This window comes from Camellia sinensis, chromosome 1 (assembly GCF_055761805.1).
Source record: "Camellia sinensis isolate YWXY chromosome 1, ASM5576180v1, whole genome shotgun sequence".
NCBI lineage: Eukaryota > Viridiplantae > Streptophyta > Magnoliopsida > Ericales > Theaceae > Camellia > Camellia sinensis.
This window is the reverse complement of record NC_138961.1, coordinates 131,635,942-131,643,097: the sequence shown is the minus strand read 5'-3', so window position 1 is coordinate 131,643,097 and position 7,156 is coordinate 131,635,942.

Sequence of the window (7,156 nt, the reverse complement as noted above, 5' to 3'; positions counted from 1 at the left end):
TTTAAGTTTGGACCAGAGCCTAAAAACAGAAGCTCAAGAGGCTAACAAATCATGCAAAAATATGGCCAAAAGAGAGAGATATAATGGCAAGTAGTAAATGGAAGCCTCAAACAGCAATGAGCCCTTCAACAATGTTGAATAAGGGCTCAAAATAAGCAACTTTTCAGTTCATGACAGAGCTCAAAACAGTTTATACACAAGCCAAAAATATTACACAAGAAAATGGCATACAAGAGAGATAATGAAGTAAGTGTACCAAGGAGGCCTCAAACAGTGAGAGGCCCTTAATGAAACATGAAAAATGGCTCAAAATAAGCTTAACTTCAGTTAGGGTCGGAGCCCAAAACAGTAAGCAAGAATGACTTATAAATGGATCCAAAAAAGGGTAGAAAAGGGGAAAAGGAGCTCACCCTTGTAGACCAAGCCTTGACAGCTCTTTTGGCTTGAGTTGCAGCACTCCTAGGCCTTGAAGAATCACCTCCAGCTGCTGGAATGAAGGATGGAAGGGTGGTGCTAGGTGGTGGTGTGAAAAGGGGTATAGGACTTGAGAGGTTGAAGGGTTAAAGTGTATAGAGGGAGAGAGATACAACAAGAGGCTTAGGGGGGGGGATTTTGTAACCCTAATATCAGAGCTGTAGCCTCTGTTATATAGGCAAAAATGGGGGGAAAATGGAGGGAAAACCAACCAAGTTTCCCTCCAAAATGCAGCCCCCCGGATACAGAATCTGGAGGGAAAATGAATGCACTTCTGCACTGTAGATGATGTGAGGATCCTGGCCGGCCAGTTATCCAGGTTGCAGGTGGCCGGCCGGCTACTTCCCATGGCCGGCCGGCCAAGGGTCAAAAGGGTCAAGTGTGATTAATGGCCGGCTACCACAGAAAGAGGGCCTCTGATGTATGCACAATACAACCCTGTGGTTAAGCACTGGAAAAAGTGAACCAAGAGAGAGAACAACCCATTTCAAGGAGGGGTTCAAAAGGGTCAAAAAGGGTTACTAGCCGGCCACCAAATATTGGTGGCCTCCCAGATGTGTACATCACAAATATGTGGTTTTGGATGCAAGAAAATGGTCCAAGGGTGTTCAACATTGGCTCTGAAGTGAGGAAAAACGGGCGACGGAGGGCGATGAAGGGATAAAGTTGACTAACAGAACAATTACTGGCCTCCCACCCTTCTACGGCCTTCCTACCAATGAAACAGAGGTCCCTGCCAAAAATGAACCAAAACCAATGCAAAACGAAGGTTCGGGGGCCGAAACGCGCAGTTCGAGGCCCCGAAAATCGGCTGTTAGGCACCGGGAGTGATGTTCGACCACGAAGTCGGTTTCCCGGGCCACAGTGTCCCTCAAAAGGGAGCAAATAAGAAGTATGCCAAAAACTGGAGCAAACGGAGGTGGTTAAGCGGTCTCGAACCGAGGCACACGGCCAACGGCTCCGAAAAATCTGAAACCGGACTCCAAACGGGCAAAGTGGCCTACGACCACAAAACGTAGCCTATGGCCACTGAGAGATGATCTACGAGACCTCTCCCTCCCTTCGCGAAGAGAAAACAGAGAAAACAGAGCCTGGTTCGCAAACCGAGGCAAAGCATGAAAGGGTCCGGAAGTTCGGAGGCAAGGCTCGCAGCTGAGACTCTGAAACTTCTGAACGAGCACAATATGCAATATCACCAAGCACTCAACTGGTGACGTCTAAGTCTCAAGGTCGGTCAAAAATGGGGTGTCTACATAGATCATCCTCTTTTGTGATGCTATTATCCTAACACTCGACTCTCGAAATCGAATTACCATGCTTTCCTCCATTTCCTTTTGTCGTCTTAGGGCAAGTATCTAACTCGCACCCATTCATAAGAGTTATCACAACCTGAACTTGCTCGTGGTATGGACCCTTAGGATTAGTCACCGATTGGCTAGGTAGTTTATCCTTCTCCCTCTTTGTTAGTGTATTAGCTAATTGACTGATTGGGTCTCAAGGTTGAAGATAGACTGTGAATAAGAGTGAACCAATTGAGGCACCCCTTTAAGTCCTTGAAGGACTTGCAATACCTTCTCCTTAAAAGTGGACTGTATAGGAGGTAGGAAATGTGGTTGTTGTAGAGGTGGTTGGTAAAGAGGTGGGTTAGCAAAATTATTGAAATTTTGCCTAGGTGGTGGTGGAGCAAAAGAATGCCCTGTGTTGGTGGTTTCCGAGAGAAGTTGAGATGATTATGCCACCTCAGGTTATAGGTATTGGAATATGGATTATTATCCGGTTTGATGAAACCTTTAGTCGTAAGAACATGTTCTTCGACTAACTCAGGGAATTGTGAAGCCATGGGACACTCGGTAACATGATGAGCGGTGTGAGAACAAATAAGACACACCTCCTGATATTGAGGCTATGAGGGCTATGTAGAAAATTGCCCTATTGAACGAAGTTGGTCAAGTTTACGGGATAGGGTAGCTACTTGTTCAGAGACATCAATAGCGTACCTGATTTCATAGACACCCCTTCACTTTGGGGCGAGAAGAAGGTTATCTCTTAAACGTAGATGTAGATGCATGTTAGAGAGAATTCTCATAAAGATTTGTAAATAAGGTCCATGCATCATCATTACTCTTAGATATAAATGTCCTACCACAAGAGGCATCTATTGTTTGGCAGTTGCGATAAGTTAAACCATCATAGAAAGTCTGGACCAATTGCCACTTGGGTACTTGGTGATGGGGACATTGCCTAAGAAGGTCTTTAAATTTTTCCCAAGTCTTATGAAATTGCTTGCCATCAAGTTGGGAAAAGTAGTGATGGCTCACCTGATCTGATTAGTCTTACCTATGGGAAAATACTTCTCTAGAAATTTCTATTGAAGTTAGGCCTAAGTTGTGATGGAACTTGGTTCTAAAGAATTCAACCAATATTTGGCCTTATCCTTAAGTGAAAAAGGGAATAACCTCAACCTAAGGGCCTTGTTTGTAAATTGTTGGAGTTTCACAGCGGAGCAAATCTCTAGAAACTCATTTAGATGGTAGTATGGGTCATCATGACCAAGTCCGTAAAAAAATAGAAGAATCTGAATGGTGCTGGGCTTGATTTCATAATGGGCGGTCGTAATGTAAGATGGTGAAGCATATGTTATGGGAGTGAAGTGCGCCCTTAAATATACGGTTTGAACCTGATTCTCTATTTGATCTATGAGTGTTATAAGGTCAACTATTCTATCGGACTCAGAATTTTGTCGGAGAGTCCGAAGTGTGTGCTCAATCTCAAGGTCAAGTGGAGTTAAATCAGGAAGAAAAGACTGATGCCCAAACATAAACTGATACCAAACAACTTATAGTGGTGCTTGTGCACAAGATAGCCAATATATTGCAAAAAGATAATAGAAAAACTCACAGAGTGATAACGGCAACACTTTACTTAGGTGATGGACACAAGATTACACAAGTAGTTGAGATTAGTCTGTTAATTTTTTTAGAGCGGGTTGCTTTTTGCAATTTTTTTGCGCTTGTGGGGCTGTTCATCTGCATGTAAACATGTGAAATCCATGTACAAGTAGACACCAGTAAGAGAGAGTAGTAAACCAAGAATAAAAATAGAATAAAATCCTAATAAAAACTACCATCAAATTAAAGAACCATGCCAAAGTCCCTGGCAACGGAGCCAAAAATCGATCAGTCGTTTTTCAATCAAAAATAAAGAACTAAACAAAACATTAATCCAGTAGAAAAGTATATTGTCCAGGTATTGTACTACGAGGACTTTGGGCTGAGTTGTATCAATTTGAGTGGTAATTTCTAATTTAATTTGAAGAAGAGAGGTTGATTTGATTTTTACTTAAATTAAAACTAAATTAATTATGCAAATAAAGAGAATAATATGAATATGAGAGAGACTTAGTATTTTGAATTCACTACTAATCTCATATCATGTAATTAAAATATCTAATTCTAGTAAATCAATGGCCCGAATATTAATGATGTATTGTGGCTATAAGCCCCAATATCATCGTCAAGAAGATAAGTATATTCAAAACACAGGCACAAATCATCTTCGGTCGACACGAATTATCTACACTAAACTAAGGTTGCATCACGATTCTTCTCCCCCAAGCATGACTCTTACGATTTGTATATACAACAAAGTAAAAAGTTGTATGATTATGCATTCTCAATCACAGAAAACAAATACATAAATCGAACCAAAAGATTATTTGAATAAGCGATCTAAAAACGATTATACAACGATTATTCAATTCCAAAGAAAAACTAGAATTAAAATACAAAATTACATGATACTTGATTAAAGTTTCATCTTAATCTTAAGAAGAAAGCTTAGCCGCTCATGGGTAGCTTGAACACTTCAAAGGTTGAAGAGAACGCCATGGATTGATGATTGTTCTTCTTCTCTAACTTTTAGTTGTCTTCTCTAGGGTTTTAGATCCTAAAACAAGTGTCCAAAGCCTCCTTTTATATCCTCCAGTCAATACTGAGTCCAAAATACGTGCACAAATAACGAGGCAAATTCGCTCGTGCAGATTATGAATTTCGCTCGTGTGGATTCACTCAGGGGAAAAAATTTGGTCAGGGAAATCTGCTCGTGCAGATTTGTGCATTCTGCTTATTCGGATTCACTCAATCCCAGATTTTTGCTCTTTTTACCTCTTTTTACGATCCTTTTGTCTTCAAAGGGATATTAATCTGAAGACAAATATCATAAACTCAAAAACTAAAAACATAAGTTAGGGTGCCTCAAAGTGTAACATTTCGACTTGAATCAATGATGTCTAAAATACATTAGATATATTATGATTTTATATGATACACACTTTATATTGTTTGACACAAAATATTATTTGTTGTGCTATATGCTTGTATATATATGATGCATTCCAATCTAATATTATTTAAATAGATTTTACTGTGCATCATATAATATTTTAATAGAAAAGTTACTATTCAAACAGTACTTCATTGTTTACTTTTTGAAAATCAATTGACAAAAGTACTATACAAATAGTACTTTACTATTCATCGAAAGAGACATCTGTTCTATAATTTCAAACTCTGTGTGCTTAAAGAAAAAGACAAAAAGATGGACATCGGCTTAGTAGAGAAGCAGCTCCCATCATCCAACAGATATATTTTGAGCATATATATTAGTTGCATTCTGTTTGAATAGGAAGAACAAGAGAAGTGATTATATCTGTGATATTCAAGTTGTATTGTGCTTCATTGAGTTATGTTTTTTCTAAGAAAGAATTTGTTAAGATATTGAGCGAAAGTTGTAAAAGGGTTTTTATATCATTCTTATTATTCTTGTAAAAAGAAAGAGTTTTTGTGAGTGATTTTTCGGGATAAAATCACTTGGGTTAGGTGTGACTAGGCATCATATTCAAAACTAGTTGGTTGGAGTGATTGGGTTTGATCACTTATTGTAAATGTTTACTAGCACTTGTGAAGCTAGTGGTGTAACTACTATTTGAAAAATAGTGTGGAGAATTCTCACGGAGGAACTTGAGGAGTGGACGTAGGCTTGGTTTAAACCGAACTACTATAAATCTTTAAGTTTTCTTTCTCTTCTCTTTGCTCGTTTTATTTCATTACTTCATTTTATATTGTTAAGCATTTTTCTATATAAGGTTAATATTTTAAATTTAACAATTTATTTAGAAACCCAATTCACCTCCCTCTTAGGTTACCTGCCTAGGGTAACAACTTTCTTCAAGTGCTAGATCTACTTTAGGTTGTAGAGCTGCTGCTAGGGCTAGGATTTTCAAAATGAGGGAGTGGTGGTGAGTTCACACTTTTAACTAAGCTAAAACACTTCAAAAATGGCTCAAAGCTTGGTCCTTGAAAATAAGAGGAGTGGGACCACTATTTATAAACAATGAGAGGTGTGGGGGCATAACAAGGAGCTGCTAGGGTTGCTCCATTGCTTTTTCCATACGTCTCCCGTCTAATACGTAGCCATAGTCTAAAGTGAAATATAACTCTGGACTGTTAGGCTAATGTCCGGGTGCACTAGGCATGTGCGGGCGTATCGTGCACATGCGACCGCATGTGTCCAACTTGGAGACACATGCAAACACATGCAGAGGTGCGAGTTTCCATGCTTCTGGGCCTTGTTGTTGTCTACCTAAGTCCGATTAACTCTTAATCGATGTTTTTAGAGAAAATCTATCTATGCTTTTGAAAATATCATCGATTCAAGTTCAATCGAACCTTCCCTTGTAACGCCCCCAAATACATGAAAACCGATTCATCAGGTATAATCCACATTTATTGCATAATTCCCACTATTGATACATTAAATAAGGGAAAGTAATACACATTATCTAGACAAACCATTTCTCAACTTCGTACTAAATCTTTGTATTTTATTCATGAGTTGCAATTGAGATTTACAAAAGAGAATCACATGCAATTATAAATTCAAAATCCCTTAAACTTAAATATATAGCATGTGATTACATGAATTAAAGTTAAATAAATACAAGTTTATGCCCTAAAGGCTACAAGTTCCAAGGCCTTACCCGATTACATTAAAAGTGGATTTCAAACCCAATACAAATACGTCCTTGGCTTTACAAAAAGAAACATAATAAAATAAATGAGCTTCACGCTCCAAAATCCTCCAAACTCATCACCTTGGTAGAGGCATGCCGTCAACAACTGAAAATGGTTTTCCACATAGGGATGGACATAAAGCCCAACATAGATAATCTTATTAAAGTGCATAAAGTTTAACAATATCATGAGTTGAATGCAATGAAATGCCATGCGAAAAATATACGTTTTCTTTCCAAAATCTCATGTCAAGCACTTTTTCGAAACCATAAACAAATCAAACTTTCATTTTAATAAAACACAGGACAGTAAATACGACTTTGATAATCTTTAGGTATGTGTCTGCTAGTAGTCTCACAGAGCACTACCGAATCCACTTTACTAGCTCTTAACCAGATGAACCTACTCCGCGCATGTTTTAGAACTTTTACCATGGACCTTAAGTTAACTTAATTCTCAACAAACTACATCCCTTAACTAGATTCACTAAGATATTTTTCCTATTTTCTCGATACATTTCAATTATTCTCAATAATTTCAAAAGTTCCCAATGCATCAATTCTCAATGTGTTTCTCAAGATGCAAATAGGTTGAATTCATGAAATCATGAA